At 44.0% G+C, this 17,492-nt stretch overlaps 1 protein-coding gene and 1 long non-coding RNA gene across 2 annotated transcripts in view; both read right to left on the bottom strand.

Moving 5' to 3' along the window:
• The window catches only part of Clstn2 (calsyntenin 2), a 565,999-nt gene that overhangs the window by 484,958 nt on the left and 63,549 nt on the right, over positions 1-17,492 (bottom strand). The gene's annotated exons all lie outside the window — the stretch shown is intronic.
• On the bottom strand, positions 4,009-8,762 carry LOC141418496 (uncharacterized). The gene is made up of 3 exons (XR_012443142.1): positions 7,396-8,762; positions 6,929-7,036; positions 4,009-4,405 (listed from the first exon to the last, which is right to left on the bottom strand). It is a non-coding gene; the product is annotated as an uncharacterized lncRNA (long non-coding RNA).

The following is a 17,492-nucleotide window of genomic DNA, read 5'->3' as shown; positions in this document are numbered from 1 at the left end:
CTTCTGTAAACTGCTGCTCCAACCTTGTGCATCATCGGGTACTGACATCCCCCATGGACCCTGACTCTTTTATCTTCATGCACTGGGTCCTGGGTCCCACACATTCTTCTGAAGTATCGCCCATGCTGGACCCTCTTCTCCATTCCCACTTCAGCCACCTAATACATCATTCCCCACCTAGATAAGTACACTGGACTCCTAACCCAGTCTCTACACTCACCACCTGACCCCCCACCCCCAGTGTCTTTTTAAAACACAAATCCAACCCTGTCCCTTCTCTACTTTAAATTCCTGCAAAATCCAGGCTGGAGCCAGAATGTTTTTCCTGGGAATATGTCTAACAAACATTTCCTAAAAAGACCTGATTATGCCAACTGACTTAGTCTGGGTTTTGCAGAGAAACAGAACCAATAGTGTGTGTGTGTGTGTGTGTGTGTGTGTGTGTGTGTGTGTGTGTAAGAAATAAATGAACTGTACTTTTATAATTGGCTCATGTGATTATGGAGGACTGGGAAAGAGCTGATATTTTAGTTCAAGCCCAAAGGCTACCTCCTAGTAGAAGTCCTTCTTGTCCAATGGAGATCAGTGTTTGTTCTATTCAGCTTGGATAAGACCCATCCACATTGTGGAGTGTCATCTGCTTTACTCAATCTACTGATTTAAATGTTAATTGTGTTTTAAAATTACTCAAAGAAACATCCAAAATAATGTTTGAACAAATATCTGCACATCTTGGCTCAGTCATGTTCTCACATAAACTTGACCATCATACCACCTATTTTCCTCAGTAACAGGCTGAGGCTTGGGAAGCAGGCAGGACTTATCCTTCCTAGATGATTAGTGCAAACTCCTCTGGTGGCTCCAGGTGAGGAAACCCAACCTCCAGAGCAGAAATCCCCAGGATCAGCTGATTGAAGCCTATCTTGAAGCAATGGAAAGAGCAGTCAAGGTCATTAACAGATTTAATAATCCATTTACTAGGAAGGGAAGGTGTGCTGTACATCAGTTTAGTAACTATTCAAAATATGAGTAACATTACAGATTATAGAAGCTGAGATTCCCCTACAATGTAGCACCTATCTACAAATACAGAGAACTTCGACTTGCCATGGTTCCAATTCATGATTTTTTGACTTTATGGTGGTGCAAAGGCAATAAGCACTCAGTAGAAACTATACTTCAAAGTATGAAGTTTGACCTTTTCCCAGTCTAGCAATATATGGTGATGATACTCTTGCAATACTGGGCAGCAGTATGGAACCTCAGCTCCATGTACTCAAGAGCATAAAGAACAGGAATTTCATAGCGCACTGTGTCACTAAGCTATGATGCTCAGAAGGTTGGGCATATTAAATGTATTTCCAAGTGATGATACTTTCAAGTTACAATGGGTTGCTGAACATAAGCCCACTGTAAGTTGAGGGGAATCTGTAGTTATCACTAAGAAGAACCCAAAACTAACTGAATGTCAGGTCCTATGCTGTTCATATGATACAGAGTGTATGTGGTGGAAAACTGGGGATCCTACAAGGTAGGGTTATAAGGCAGAAATCTAGTGGAGGAAGGATGAGGTGAGTAATGGGGACCTGTCCTGAGGTAACATTTCCATACTAGCACATGGTTTTTGTTCAGGTCCTCACCTTATCTGTAAGAATGAAGATGATGAAAGGAATAAGCCTCATCTCACTTCCCACAGCCTGGATCTTCCTCTGCAAATAAAGAATGCCAGGCACATTTGCAAATGACCATATGGCCTTATAAGGCAGGAAGTGGGAGTCTGGCCTGGAACCTGAACCAACTGACAGGCTATTCTCCTTCTACCCATTGCCCTCCCATGCTTCTCCCTAGATAGCCACCAGTGCAAGCTGTGTCTCTGCACCCCCAGTTCCCCCAAGGCAGACAGGCCAGATGCTATGCTCAAGAGCAGGCTACAGTCCTACCCAAGGATGCGCCTGTAACTTACTCAGATCAAACACCATCCTGGCTTCTGTACAAGTTTCTTATTCCAGACAGTACCCTGCACACAAAAGGGGCTCCTATCAGGAAAGACAGCTATAAATATTGCTGTTCCCAGAGTTAGGCAAAAATGTGTCCCCTCAGACCTAAAGACTCATTTAGAGAAGTGCCACATTAAAATCGCAAGTGGTTTCCATCTGGCAGTTAGGTGACCGTGAATGGAAGCCTTATGCCAGGTGAGAAGCATCTTCCAGACACATGCACAGAAACCGCAGCCAGTCGCTCAGCCACTACAATGAGATGTAAAGAAAGAATAAGAACTTCTTCTTCTTAAAGACTATGGAGGAAATAGATTCCCTGAAATAACATTTTAGAATTTTAGATTCATTTCTCAGCCTTAAAGAGTACACCTCTCTACTGCTTGCTTCCTCAAGACACAAAAAGAGCAAAACTAGACACAGTCTGACTTGTAAAGACACCAATATGATTTTCCCCTCCCCTGTAGAGTTATTTAGGAAAAACAATCTCTGGCATAAGCCATGTGCCCACAAATACCCTAGGATGGAGAAAGAGAGTACATCCTAAGCCCTGAAATGGGTTCCTCTTTTGGGTTACCTCTCTGTGTCTCCTGATGGCAGAAGGAAAATCTGAGTCTGACCTGAGTCAGATCTTTACTTGTGCAGGAAGTCTGAACAAAAAAGAGCACCATACTCCACATATCCTTCCCATGCATTGCATCTGGAATGCCACCTCCTTCTTCTCCATGGGGATCCAGAGGCCGATGGGCACCACTGCCCACCATGACCTTACCTGGACCCCACTGCATGCACAGCAGTACATGGGTTCCTGGCACATGGATGAGAAGTCAGCCCAGCTCAGGCCACTGGAGAGAGTTAGAACCACATGGTCAATGCCCCAAAAGGCCAGTGATAGGAGTGTTATCATGTCATCATGTCTGCAGGTCCAGCCTTGTCCAGGCCTTCCTCTCTCCTACAGCTGTTATCTGTCAACCAGTCCTCCCTGCACTAAGAACTTCAGCAGCAGATCCTCTTACCAACACTTCTCAACCTTCCATCACAGCATCTCAAACAGGAGCTGCCCCAATCTGGAGGCCAACCCCAGGGATGAGGGACCAAATCAACATAAATATCATCAGCTGAAAACACACTATTAGGGCTTCCAAACATTTAACAGGATGCACAGAGAGCCATACAATGACATGGGGTCAGGACACAACACAGACACACAGCTGAAAGACAGCCTTGGTGAAAAAGTGCCCAACACTATATGCAGTGCTCCCTGAGAATCTAGTCTATTTTACAATATGTTCACATCCCAGCCTAACCTATCCTTCCCTGTTCTAATCCATCTCATTACATTTTAAAATGCTGGTTGTATCCCATTAGACTGAATGTACAACTAGTCCATGGGTTTTGAGCCATGGGTTGAAAATCACTGGTCTGACAACTTCTTTGGTCTGACATATGGAAGGATTTCAAGGCCAGACCCAGCCCTCCTCACTTCTTGCCAACCTCCTTCACTCAGTAATCTTCAGATCCTGGGGCTCTTAGAAGGTCAAGGTCTCATACCTCTCCAAGCCTCCACACTAGCTACTACTCTGGGTAGGAACATGATTCCCTGGTATATGACTGCAGATGGATGACCTGGATGTCCCTCTGTGTCAGGGACCCGTAAGGGCTGGGATATGTCCTACTTTTGTGCCCAGAAAGGCCATCTGGTGACAGACACTGATCCAGGGACAGACACTGGACAGCTTTGCTGAGTAGGTGTCAAGCAGAAAATTAAAAGACAACCAGAATGTCAGAGAGGACAAGTGGTGAACAAGGTGGAGCAGTGTTGGCTGCATGCTTCTTCCAGGACTCCTCCTTTCTTGACCACAGTAGTCATAGCCATAGGCACACCAGAAGCTGCCTCAGGCAGACAGGTGTGGTCAACGGGCCTTGGGCCATTTACACAGCCTTGCTTCTGAGCCATTGACTAGCAGGTAAGTGAAACTCCTCTGGTCCACAACTACTTATTTTCCCACCCAAGTCTGTTCTTCCCATCACACTTCCCTGCTGGGTTGACAGCATTTTCATCTTTCCATTGCTTAGGCTAAAACTGTAGAGTACTCTTTGACCCTGTTTTCTCTCATACCCTTTGCCCAGCCTATAAGAAAACCTCATAGCTTCACCTTCAATGCATACCTGGAATTTGGCTTTGGTCATACCGTATGACTCTGGTTCAGCACATCACCTCCTTCACAGATGGCTGGCACAGGCTCCTGATCCATCTTCCTGTTTTCAGATCATCTACCATTTTACAGGCATCACAGCACTGGGGGAAGTTCTCCATGCATTTCTGCAGATCTTTTGATAGCATCTGTCCTGGACGATCTATGTGAGGTTATTTATATATAAGCAGCCCTGGAGATAGGGCAGAGTGTTTCCTGAACGAGATCATAAAGAAAGTCTTACTTCAAGGCAAAGTTTGGACAGATTTTCTACAACTCCTTATAAGATTGGAGGTTCCCTAAGGATGGCCCAAATTTCCTACTATGCATGAGTAACAAAGTCCTTCTTCCCTGGTCAGGAGTCCTATGTATCCATCAGCATCTGTGAAGCTGCAGCAGGCTAACTTACTAGATCAAGGCAGACTCTTCATTGGACAGCTGCCATGTGCCCATTTTATACCTACATCACATTGAGTCCCTCCTCTACTCAAAATCCTGCAACTCTCCCTATCTCACTCAGAGAAAATCTAAAGTCCTTACCATGGCCACAGGCCACGTATGATTTACCCCACCCCATCCCTGTCTTCCCCCTACCTCTCACATCTGACCCCCAGCTCCTGCTCCTTCCCCCATCCCTCACTCTGCCCCAGCCTATTGGCTTCCTCGCTGCTCTCCAGACACACACCCCGCTGCAGATCTGTACCCTTGTTCCACTTTCTGGGTGTGCATCCCCCATATCCACTCCCTCACCTCCTTTAGGTCTTTTCTTAGGGTCATTTTCAGGGTAGTCATCCTGAAACCCCTATTTAAAAGTCAATCCTCCCCACCATCATAGGCCCTCAATGACATTTGCTAACCTCTGGATCCCCAAAGGGCCATCTTCCCTTCACCCCACCTGTGCAGGTCCTCCACAAGACTTGTCTTCTGGAGAAGTTTAATGACTTCCACCCCATCTCACCCTGGGCACCACTGACTAGTCCCAGGCCTGCCTAACAATGAGAGATAGGCCTGAGGTCTCAGGGTGCACTGGGAAAAGAGCACCCAGGATCACAGCAGCAGTCAGAAGGAAGAAGCTCTCTGTTCAGGAGAGGTCACAACAGGGGAAGCAGGGGTAACTGGCACTGGCTGATATAAGTGTCAGCATCCCCTGGGAAATGACCCAAATACATGGGGAGGAAGGAAGGCATGGCACAGAGCTGAGCTCCAACCAGTCAACTGGAGGAAAGCTCGAGCTACAGTGGTTCAAGCATTCAAGGCACATGCAGAACCTGCCCCCACTCTAGCAAAGGCTGGTGACATCTAGAAAAGTCAGCTGATTTGTTCAACTGGCACATATTCCTAGTGTCTTATACTCTTTTCAGCTACGGCTCTGAGTTCGGTGGTTTAGACAGGCCTGCCTGCTCTGCTATTTATGTTTCAGATTATTTTTAGTATTTTGCAATTAAATTTTCTTAAATTAAAACTTGAGACTTAAGCATTGGATTGTCTGTAATGTAATGCTGTGTTCCTATATGCAGTTTATATATTTGGGCTGCAATAAGCCTCAGAAAAGGGATATTTCAATATTTGGCACCCAACGGCCTTGTTTCCACGTCACCCACACATCCCCATGTCTCTGTGTACTGCTTTCTGTTCCCACCCTCAGAGACAACCTCCAGATCCCTGGGAGCCAAAACAAAGAGCTAGGCGAAGTAGCAAGGCCATCTATCAAAGCTGGGCTCAGCAGCTGCCTCCTTCTACACCCTCAACCCTGCACCTTGCAGCCTGGGGATTCTACTCTAGCCCAGGCTCTAGCATCTTAGATCCTTCTGGGCTTTTCCTAGCCCTCAACAGGGCTCACTCTGAAGCATGTCTAGGTTTAATCCCTGGTATACAGAAGGTATAGGATAAATACCTGCCTGAAAGGAACTGACTATCCTACTGGCTCTGTTAGACCTACCACACTCTCCCAAGTGGGCAATGCTCTCCTAAGCCCCTCCATGGTTCCTTGGCTCATTCATCCACCAACAGGCCTTCCTGCTTGGCCTCCTTCCTGCTGACAGTCCCTCTCTTCCTCCTGCTGCCTGGATTAGGAAGGCACTCATCCCCTATAGCTAAAATAGCCAACTCCCCTCTCTTTGTCCAACCACACCTGCAGGCTACATTTCTAACACCAATACAGACTTCTCTCTAGATGCATCTTGGAATCTCAGTCTCCTTGGTTTCTCTCCAAAGTCCTTCTGCCTCCCCCTTGGGCCCTGGCTGTGTTAATTCACTTTCAGCACCTCAGTTGCTCATCTTAGACCCATGGGATGCACAGAACTTGCTCTAGCTCCCCCATTCCCATTTCCAACCCTATTTATTTGCTGGTCTCGCTGCTGAGGTGACCTGAGACACCTGACTCTCCTTCCCCACAGGTGAAAGTGACCATGAGACACAACTCTGCTCCGTGAGTTGAAAACAGATGTAGTGGTCCCCTCCCCATCTCAGCTTCCACTTTCTCTATCCCCTCACAATACTGATACATTATCTGGAGCTGCAGTAACCCCAACACCCAGGATGGCAAGTGCACAGGCTAAGGGAAGAGGAAAATGTTGGAGACTTAGGTGGCATTGCCACTATGCTCTAGAAAGCGCATCCTGGGAGATGAATACAGGTTTTCATTGTTTTCCACTGCTTGCAATGAACAGATCCTTAATTGATTTTATGCACTCAGTTCATTCTTCATCCTTTACTTCCTCCCTTCACCCACACACAGACCTTCTCTCTTAATTGCACACTCCTCTTTTTCTTCTTTCTTCCATCCTCCCTTTTCTTGGTATTCCTTTGACACATGGTTTTGAGCAGCCACCCTGGATAGGCTCTGTGCTGCATGGGAAGAAAGCAGAAACCACCACACACTGGACCACAGGGGGCAACCAGGGTGGGGTCTCTGCCTGTGCCTACCCTTCCCCATGAGCCTCAGACTTGTCAACCTCCTGCCACAGTCCCCTGCACCCTCTGTGGGGTTCCCTATGCAGTTCCAGCACAATCAGAACCACAGCTTTTCTCCAGTGAGGTGTGCAGTGCTATTCATTTCTCCCCTCTGGAACATTCTCTGGATGCACTCTTCTAACTAGGACCATTCTGCTCCCCAGATCTGGGTCTTTCCCCTCAGCCCTGCTCTTACCCACTCCCACTGTCACCGTCTGGCCTCAGCACTTCAATCCCAATCCACAGGCACTCACCCATCCCATGCATACACACGGGGTTAGCAAGTCTCCGAGGCCAGCTGGCAGCACAAGAAGGGACCCTGTGGTCAAAGCACTTAGGAAGGACCAGGGTTACCTGTGGGTACAAGAGCAAAACAGCATTGTGGGGAGTCATCAAAAGGATGAGGCCAAGGAAAGATTGCCATTGAATATGTATTTGCTCAGTCCAAGGCCGGGGGCAGCTGTGTGTGGTCTCATTTTAAAATGCACAACTGGAATAGTCTTACAGAGAATGAGTTCTGAGGTTCACAGTGATTCAGCAGTTGGTCTGAAGTCGTACAGCACAAAGAGAAATGAGATTGGAGGAGCAGGTGGGTTCTGTAGATCAAGGCTGTACATCTTGGAGGCAGAGGACAACAGTCTGCTTCTTAAAGCCAGATACCTGCCATAAGGCCAGCTGTAACAAACCTGGCTCAAACATTGTCATATTTGTCACTACGCAAACAAAACACTAATCAAGAAGTTAAAAGTTCTTGCCAACCATTGCTCCCTGACAAGCTGCCAGGTAAAACAGTGTCATGGCTCAAGCCCAGAGTCTCTGGGTGGGTCCCTGAGTCTGTCCAGGAGGGTGTGTAGAAGTAGCTTGCCTGCCATGGTCAGCTGATACTCTATCTGCACTGACTAGCTCTGTGGGGGGGGGGGGGGTTGGCATCTGCCCATACTCAGACTCCACCCTTCTAGCTGGCACTCATGCCTATAATCCTAGTTATGTGGGAGGGTGACATGAGAAGGATGGTGGTTCAAATAACCTGGGTAAAAAAGTTGGCAAGACCCTATCCCATCAGAAAAGGCTAGGCTAGGCATGACAGCATGCACCTGTCATCTCAGCTACAGGAGGAAACATTCAGGAAGACTGTGGTCCAGGCTAACCTGGACCACACCAATCAGAGCAAAAAGGGCTGGGGGTGGGGGCATAGCTGAAGTGGTGCAGGGCCTGCCTACCAAGTGCAAGGCAGTGAATTCAACACCAAAGTACCACCTCCAAAAAAAAATTACAAGGATTTTATTGCAGTTATATTTATAATGACAAGAACATGTAATGACAGGAACTGAGAAATAACAGCAAGATATGTCAATAGGCCCTTATTATTGAAAAACATTGTAAAAGATGTTGTAAACATGCATTTATTGACATGGAAAGATGTATACATCTAGGAGAAATAAGCAGTTCTTGAAGAATACATATAGGAGGATTCCATGTATTGAACACAAAATAGAAACACAATAAATGTTTGCCAAATGAATGGCAAATAAAAATGTCTGAACAGATAAACACCAAACACAATGTTCACATCCATTATTTCTGGGTGATGGGATTATTGGTGACTTAAATTTCTGTTCTGTATCTGCCTATCTGAACTATCTAGTTTTCTGTATAATGTACATATAGTCCTTGCACGATAAAAAGGAATAAATTTTTAAAAATCTATTCAAGGCAAGTAATGACTTACCAAGGCCAGTTTTAAAGATCAACACTTGTAATTAGAAAATGGGACTTCAGTAAAGAACAGAAAACACTGTGGCTGTGCAAGTACAAATGAAAAGGAAATATTCCTCCCATAAGCACTGAGGGGAGATAAACCTTCCTTCAATGTCACAGCAAAATTTGTTTAACCCAAGTGCATTTATTCAGCTATTTGTAACACTACATATTGGTTAAATATTAGTAAAGGAAACATTTATATTGAGGCAAAAATGAAGTCAACAGGATTATGTTTGTATGATGCTAAAAAAATTAAACTAAAAAAAGTCTACATGTGCTGAACATCTAAATCTTTGAGAAAATGTGCAAAACCAATGTCATTTGGATCAATTTCTGGGGTGACTGACTGCATTGTCCATGTTTCTCTGATTTTTTACATAATAGAGACTGTGGTCTCCAATAGTCAAGCCAATGGCTGGGCACAAACCACAGCCAACTCTGTTACCACCATCGCTAAAAGCATGTGCTGGGCAAATAACTGCTGACTCTCTGATGTCCTTCAGCAGCCAAGTTGTAATCCTCTGATTGTTCATATCATTAGGAAAATTCTGTTAACTTTGAAATTCTGGAAGCCATATTGGAGGCAAAGCATTGGCTCTGATCCTGGCATATCTGAAGAAAGTGGACAGCAGGTGCTGTGCAGAGCTACCCAAATGATGGGAACTGGGCCCTGGAGACTCCCATATATTTCCAGAACAGCTGCCTGTATCCCACATCAGCAGTGTGGCTCCTAATTTCATGAACATGCCTCATGCTGCAGGCTGAAGGTGTGGAGGTGTCATGGAAGTCTAAAGAGGTTGGGAAAGGCAGACTGCAGAACCGGGAGGTGGCCTGAGCCTTGAAGTACTGATGAAAAGGGAAAGGATGTTGGGGACATGGCCATCTAGGCCACTGCAATGACCTAGCCCATGCATAACTCCTGAGGACAATTGGACAACACATAGCTGTTCCCTTGAAAAACCATAGGACACTTACAGAAAAAACTCAATGAGTTGTGAAAGAAGAGAGGCCATCACCCCACAGAGCCATACTCCCAACACTACTCACCCGCTGGTGCAATCAGCTGTTTATATATGGTTACGGCACTGGAATATGTATTTCTGAAGCTGAGACCATGTCTTACTGGGCTTGGCATCCCTGTGCCTGGCACCATTTCTGAGCAACAGTCTTCACCCAGTAGTTAGTGCCAGTTAAATGAGTAAGTGATGAAAGCATGAACTAGCAAAAGTACATCTTACCCCAAAGCTAGCTTCTAAATCAGCCCTTGCTGTGAAAATCAAGCATGGTCCAGGTTACCTCCAGGAAACCCCTAGAAGGTACATACAGAACCAGCCAGCACCTCTCCTCCATCACTGGGCAAAGTCACAGGTTCTTCTGTTGAAAGCTAGAGGAAACCTGGCTCACAGAGTTGTCTACCATGCTGCACAACCTCACACGTGCACACATAAGTAACAGACAAAAGGAAACCACTCCACAACACAAGTGCACTGTGGCAGATACATGGGAACCTAGACTCACGGAGAGGGGAGCCACTCTGAGCCCCCCACTGCCCCCTTGCTTGCTGACCCTGGGGTCCATTTGCTCTGAGTGGAATGGCAGATGCAATCCCCAACATTATTTCAATTATCTTCTTTCTCTCCTTTTCAAAGTAGCACAAATAAGCGAATGGGTTAAGTTTCTATTCCATGGGACTCAGCTGCATTCCTGTAATTGGATAACTGTAAACAAAACAGAACAGGGATGGGTTGCAGGAAGGGAAAAAACTACCCCATCAGATCATAGCCCTGGCCAACAGTCCCCACTGGTACCACTCAGGCTTGTGCTGACCATGCCAGCCTGCCCAGGTCCCCTGTGCTCCACCTCCAATTAGGCCTTAGCCTGGGCTGGCACCACTATTCAGACCTCTGGACACATCCATGGGTTTATGGATGCTATTGCTTCAGCAAACATAACAGCTTGGAGATCTGATCCCTGCAGGATAGACAACCCCTACCCCATTCATCTCACTTTCACATCCCTTGTGGTGACAAAGAAAGAGGGACTTCTTCTTGGTAAGCCAAACAGGAAGAAAAGAGCAGGAAGAAGCATGGATACAGTGACTCATTACTTCCAGTGCCACCCCATGCTATACTGGAGCCTAAAAGGAAAAATCAGTAATACTGACCGTGTATTGACTTAAAATTCTGACATTGCGTTCATCACAGATTTTTATATTAATCTTGATGCTCTAAAATATCACACTAAACATTATATATCTTGATTTTGGAGGCTGCTGTTATTGTTGTCTTTTTAAATTTCACAGCTGAGACAAATGCCTCATTCATTTCATCCTAGTCCCTATAATGGAGCTACAATATATATACCAGGCATTGTGTTTCAAAAAAATGATACATAATCCTTGTAATATTTTCACCAGGAGTGAGGAATGGTCTCATTTGAGAAGTGGGAAAAGTAAGGCACAAAAGGTAAATGACATAGCAAGTGTCACAACAGCTGGTAAAAAGTATTAGGGACACAACAAATTCAACAGTCAATGAAGAGGCACATGCTCGAATTGAAAACATCAACCCCTCTGGGCTCAGGTGTGGATACCTGTAACCCTACCTGCTCAGAAGGCAGAGATTGGGAGGATCACGGTTCCAGGTCAGCCTAGGCAAAAATTCATGAGATTCCCATCTCAACCAATGGGCTACACAGTAGTGCACACCTGTCATCCCAGCTAAATGGGAGAGCACTAATAGGAGGATCACATCCAGGCTGGCCTAGGCATAAACTAAGATCCTATCTCAAAAATAACCAAGTGGAAGCAATTGCTTAGCAAGCATGAGGCCCTGAGTTCAAACCCCAGTACCACCAAAAAATATAAATAAATACCAACCTACTGTGGCTCTTATTCAGAGGAGAAGTGACAGGGGGGCTGCATGACGAATACATGATAACACAGGCAGCCAGAGGATTTAAACTGGATTCCAGGGCACCTGCAGAGGTTCGAAGGGATTTGGAAGGGGCTGTGGAGACCTACCACTTCCCTCAGCATTTGCATATATCCTAGAGGATTCACATACTGGTGGGTGTTTTAAAACGCAGGTTTTGAATTTTTCATAAGATAATTTTAGACTTGTGGGAGAAAAATTATGAAATCTGAAGCCAAAAGTATTTTCTTAAATTTAATTTTTTCAGAAAGAATAAAGTATCTCTCTCTCACACACAATCTCTAATTTGAGTTAAAGCCACACGTTCATGACTTTCACATTATCACTAACATCCAGGGACCCACGGAATTCCCACTAAGAAACCACAAAGCCTCCATGTGAATCGAACTGGGAGCAGCGTTTTTAAGAACATGTATGGTACATTGAATATCAATATGTCAACTCTGGCTCCTGAGATATGATTCTGCTGATATTAGCTATAGTGTGAATGAGTTAAGATATTGTTAACTCTTAGGCTAGATCAAATATACAATCTTGTTCAGACTAAGTTGTCAACATAGAGACAGTTGGTTACCACCATTTTGCTATGTGTGGGTTGACACCTTTCCACACCCCTGTTCATTGTTTCATTTTGTCATTGTTGTCCTGCTTTTGTTCCATCTGCCACAAACCTTGCCAGCTGATGATGACTTTGGCCAAAGTCCAGAAGTGGACAGAAGACATATCCCAGGGCAAGATCTTTATCTTCTCCTACTTCAAACCACATTAACTTTTCTCACATCAGACTTTCTCTAGCACCTCCATTTAACGCTTAATTAAATGCCATCCAATCTTGTTAAGGATTGAGAAATTTTTGTTTGTTCAGGTAGAATTAGCTGCTCAATGGCAGGAATTTTGTTTTATTTCTCCTATATAATCAGTTTAGGAATGAGCACATATCAGCCTATCAGGTAAAAGGCTTACTGGAACCAAAAGAAGACACAAAGAAAGACATTTGGGGTTCTGGTGCAAGTCCTGGTGGAAAAAGGGTCAAAGAAAAACCAAGCAGTCTACTAAGACTAGTTTGGATAGTCTGTGGAGACGTATCCAGAGACTGAATCAACACCAAAGATGGAGGGAAATCAAGATTACCACAAAGCGAGCACAAATGGGAAGAAACTGAGAACAGGAAAACCAATAATCACAAGTCTGGAAGACCTGGATGAGGAGTGGGACACAGATCAGAGGGACAAAGATCACAGTATGTGGTCTCTGATATGTTTGACATGTGAATGTTGGAGGCCACCTGATGGCCAATGAATCACAGGACTCCAGAAACTGCCCTGCCAAGAACTTCATCCGATCCAGGACAATGTCTGTAGCACCTCATTCTTTACTTCTGGATTTCTGAGGCCCTATTTAAGCTCATGTTCCCTGCTTATAGAGGTATCCAGGGCTAGCCACAGGCCAGCATTCTCTCTTCCCTAGCATTCTACAATGACCATAGGAGGCTGATACCACCTTATATAACCATGCTTGCTTATGAATCATAAGCTTTGGTTTCAACAGACAATAAAAGAGGCACATCACATAGCCAATATGTGGACAGTGGCACAACAGTGCTGTCCACAGGATAGAGGAAAAACTTGCTTGTGATTTTATTTTTCTTTTTGAGAGTTTTAGGGCTTAAGCAAGGGCCTCATGAATGCTAGGCAAACACTCTGCCACTGAGTCATATCCCTATATTCCATACACGATACCCAATAGATACCATTAAGCCCTGGCAAACAATACCAGTAGGCTTTAAAACAGCCCAAGGTAATATGAAATTAACATAAGTCCCTCACACTGGATTTCACCTATAACTAAAAGGTTTGAAAACTAGATATTTATGAGTAGAAATTTGTCTTCTTTTCTAATTTAAACAACTTCTTCAAGCCTTTGCTCCCCAATGAAGAACTCCATTATGTTAGTGAATTAATGGAAGTCCATGTATAGCAATAGCAGGGAACTAGCTCCCTAAGAAGGACACAGCATCAGAGAATTTCCCTAAAGATGGACCTCCCAAATATTCCTAAAGGTTTATCCTCCCTGATAACCCTGCAGATGACTATTGGTGACAATTTTTCTATGGGGTTTTCCTGTTGGAATCCAGATGCCCAGAGGTGAATTTGCACTGCCTTCTCCCACATCTCACTTTATCAAAGCCTGCATCTCCCCTGGAGGGCTCTCCAGATGGCATCTGTCATAAATGGAAACCAAGGTCATATTATCATCTGTTTACATTAATAAAGTCACCTTCAAACTGCTTTGTGCTCTCTCTCTCTCTCTCTCTGTCTCTCTCTCTTTCTCTCTCTTTGTTTTAATTCTGTGAATAGACAAGGGAATTCATATTAATGAAAGTTCCAATTTAATGAATTGGTAAAAGAGAAACTGCAGTGAAGACTGACTCTATGAAAACTTCAAAGAGGCCATAAGCACTGATTGGTGTGCAAAATATGTGTGCAGTTTCTTTTTAATTGAGGTAATAATTTTCTCACTCTAACTTCCTATCAGAGGGAAGGGGAGCCCTTTCTAGTAAAAAATAATATTAGCACCTCTGTAGTTTTTATATGCAATGACTGGCATACAGTAAAAGATTACTGAACAGACGAAGAGGTAGAAAATGTCGACCAATAATCAAGGGAAGAAAGACCATAGAAACAGATCCACAGATGATGGATCTGACCAAAAGCAGATAAAAACATTAGAATAATAGTGTCTAACAGGTTAAGGAAAATAAAATATGAACAAAATGGATGAAATGATTACAACAGACATTGGAACCTGTACATAAGAGTTTTTAAAAGTCATTTTAGAACTAAAAGATGCAAAGTATCAAATTAAGAACTTACCAGGAGTCTTTAACAGCAAACTGAACACAGCTGGAAATAAGATCAGAACATAGCCATAAGCCATGAAAGGCACAGAGAAAAGAGAATGGGGATAAAAGAGAGAAAAAGCTCAAGAGGTATGTGGGAAGCAGCCACATGGTCTAAGATACATGTAATTGTGTTTTGACTTCAGATGGACCTGAGCTGAGCCTCAGCCTGCTAGGCTCACAAGCCCTAGGTCAACATAAAAGATAGAGAGATAGGAAAGAATAAAGACTCATGGAGCAGATTTTCCTGTCTCCTGAGCAAAATGAGAGATAGCACAGAACCAAAACAAACACCATCCCCTTCCAGCACCCAAGACTACATGAAAATAGCTCAGCTCTAAGAGATGCTTCTCACTGCCATTGTCCAATGATGATCTCTGAGACAGAACAATCTGCAGACTGCAAGCAGAACTCACTGGGTCCTGACTCTCTGTGAAGTCCCCCATCTGACCCTCTCTATTTAGGCAACCCCCGATTTTATGGATCAAGACACAGATAAAATGAGGCAGTGATTCCAATATTCATTATATTATTCATAGTCAATAACTATTACCACTTCTTATACATTATTTCATTTATAGCTAATATTTGGTAACTGCACAGTATGTAACAGGCATTTGTCTTAACATTCCGCATGTATATTAATTCATTTATCACCACACCCTTCCAAGAAGAGTATTGTCTAATATCTTCCTCAAGGTCATCATATTAACAAGATTTGTTGCAAACCATAAGGAGCCATTTGAGGGGGGGAAACACCTACTGAGGGCCACTCTACATCAGAAATCTTTCATATTTGCCCAATCAAACCTGAACAGCAACTGGCAAGGTCAGTCCCCTCATCTACAAATGTAGTTATGTTGTTAACCAGCACTAACCCCAAGATGTTAAACTTCACTGCTGTGAAGCTCAAAGGAGATGATTATATGAAGTGTCTATCAAAGCAATCAGCAACTGTCAACACTCACTAGGATTTCTATCTCTTTCCTTTCATTTGTGTGACAACAGAGATTTCAGAAAAAAGAAGAAGGGAAGATCTGGGATTTAAAATGTTCCATACACATAACTCACGCAAAGAAGAAAACTTACGCCATTTTATTCTCATTGTTGCACTTTTTCGTGCATTTGATGGAAGTTTAACAAGTGACAAAAATGTCTTCAATTTAGATACAGCTACAACATCAGAACTTACTGGAGCATATCAGAAATGCTATCTTAATCAGTGCATCCCATCAGACAAATCTGAGGCCCTCAAATAGCTGTTCCATTTCTAACAAAGTAGATAACCACAGGGCCTCACTCAAGGCTCAGACGCATTCTTAAAGAGTTGAGCAGGTAATGGAACAGCCTGGAGGTTTGAGGAAAGCAAGCTGGGGATACTGCAATTATTCCCCATGCACAGGCTCCCCAGGAGTCAGGATTAAAAACTTCGGGTTCCTCAGGCTATCACCACAGAGGCTGTCCAAGTGTCTGATGCCCTGAGACAGCACCTCTGCAAAGGGCTAGCACCAGCAACATGTGTATCCCCAGGCAGAGAAGGGGATAGGGACAGGAAGATATAATGTGATCATTGGAGGATTCAGGACTAAAATAATCACAAAGTCCAGGCAGGAGAGGAAAGCTGGGTCTGACACCCTTGCTCTTCCCATCAGAGGTAATCTCATATTAAACTTGGCCTCAAGGCTTCCAGAAACCTATTTAGATACTGTATAGTCTCTGTATGTGACTAGAATATAAGTCAGAAAATCAGCTGAGAAGATGAGACTGTCGGCTTCTAAGTCCACTCTGGGCCAGGCCCAGGCAGGCAGGGGGACTCTGACGACAAGGTCCATGCAATGCAGTTCTTGAAGCTTGGAAGAGGGATCTTTAATATCCTGAATCAGCTTTGATTCAGGGAAGGTAACCACTCATTTCGGAGCTCTGGCCTGGCACAGGAGCTATTATCTCCAATTCAAATAACAGAACAGAGGCTGGGATGTGAAGTCCTTCTCCAAACCTTCTGGTTGGTAGGTATAAGAATGCAGACTCAGATCTCTCTGATTCCGTGGTACAGGATGGTTGATTTCCCTATACCACCTTAATTTTGATTATTGAGATATCACCCTGGAACACATACTGCTCTAGACCCTGTTCAGACATGACCTGATCTTAGTTCTCAGAAATCCCCTGGGAATAAGAAAGAAAACTCTCTGGTCAGACCAAAGGTCCTTTAAGGCTTTTTCAAATCTAACACTGCCCTCACCTCTGACTAGCAAGAAGTAAAGAGGTGGCACTATTTTTGAAATATGTGCCCTATAATTTCAGGGTCCTATGAAAACTGTAAACACCAAGTCCCTCACTCTTGGAGAAATTTACCACATTCATGGAAAGGAAGTTTTAACACTCAGAGAAATGCTGGTATCCGTGCAATTGATACAACTACATTCAAAACAAGATTTTTCAAAAGACTTGACAAATTGACTTGAAATGCATGTTTGAAGACAGACAAAGCATACCCATGCCACTTCTGAAGAATACAATGAAGAAACTTGTCCTAAGATCCAAAGATTAACTGTAGATATATAATGACTGAGACAGAATGCTGTGGTATAGGACTGGAAAAAAGAATAACCAACAAACCAGAGTAGTGAGCCCAGCAGAGATCCTCACACGCATGGTATCTAATGCAAGAAAAAAACAGCATGATCAATAAAGAGGAGAGATGATTTAATCATTGCAATTGGAAAGTTTGTATAACAACTCCAATTAAGTCTCAAAC

Source organism: Castor canadensis, chromosome 17 (assembly GCF_047511655.1).
Source record: "Castor canadensis chromosome 17, mCasCan1.hap1v2, whole genome shotgun sequence".
In the NCBI taxonomy this organism is placed as follows: domain Eukaryota; kingdom Metazoa; phylum Chordata; class Mammalia; order Rodentia; family Castoridae; genus Castor; species Castor canadensis.
The sequence above is the reverse complement of the archived record's forward strand: the minus strand, read 5'-3'. Positions and strand labels throughout refer to the sequence as shown.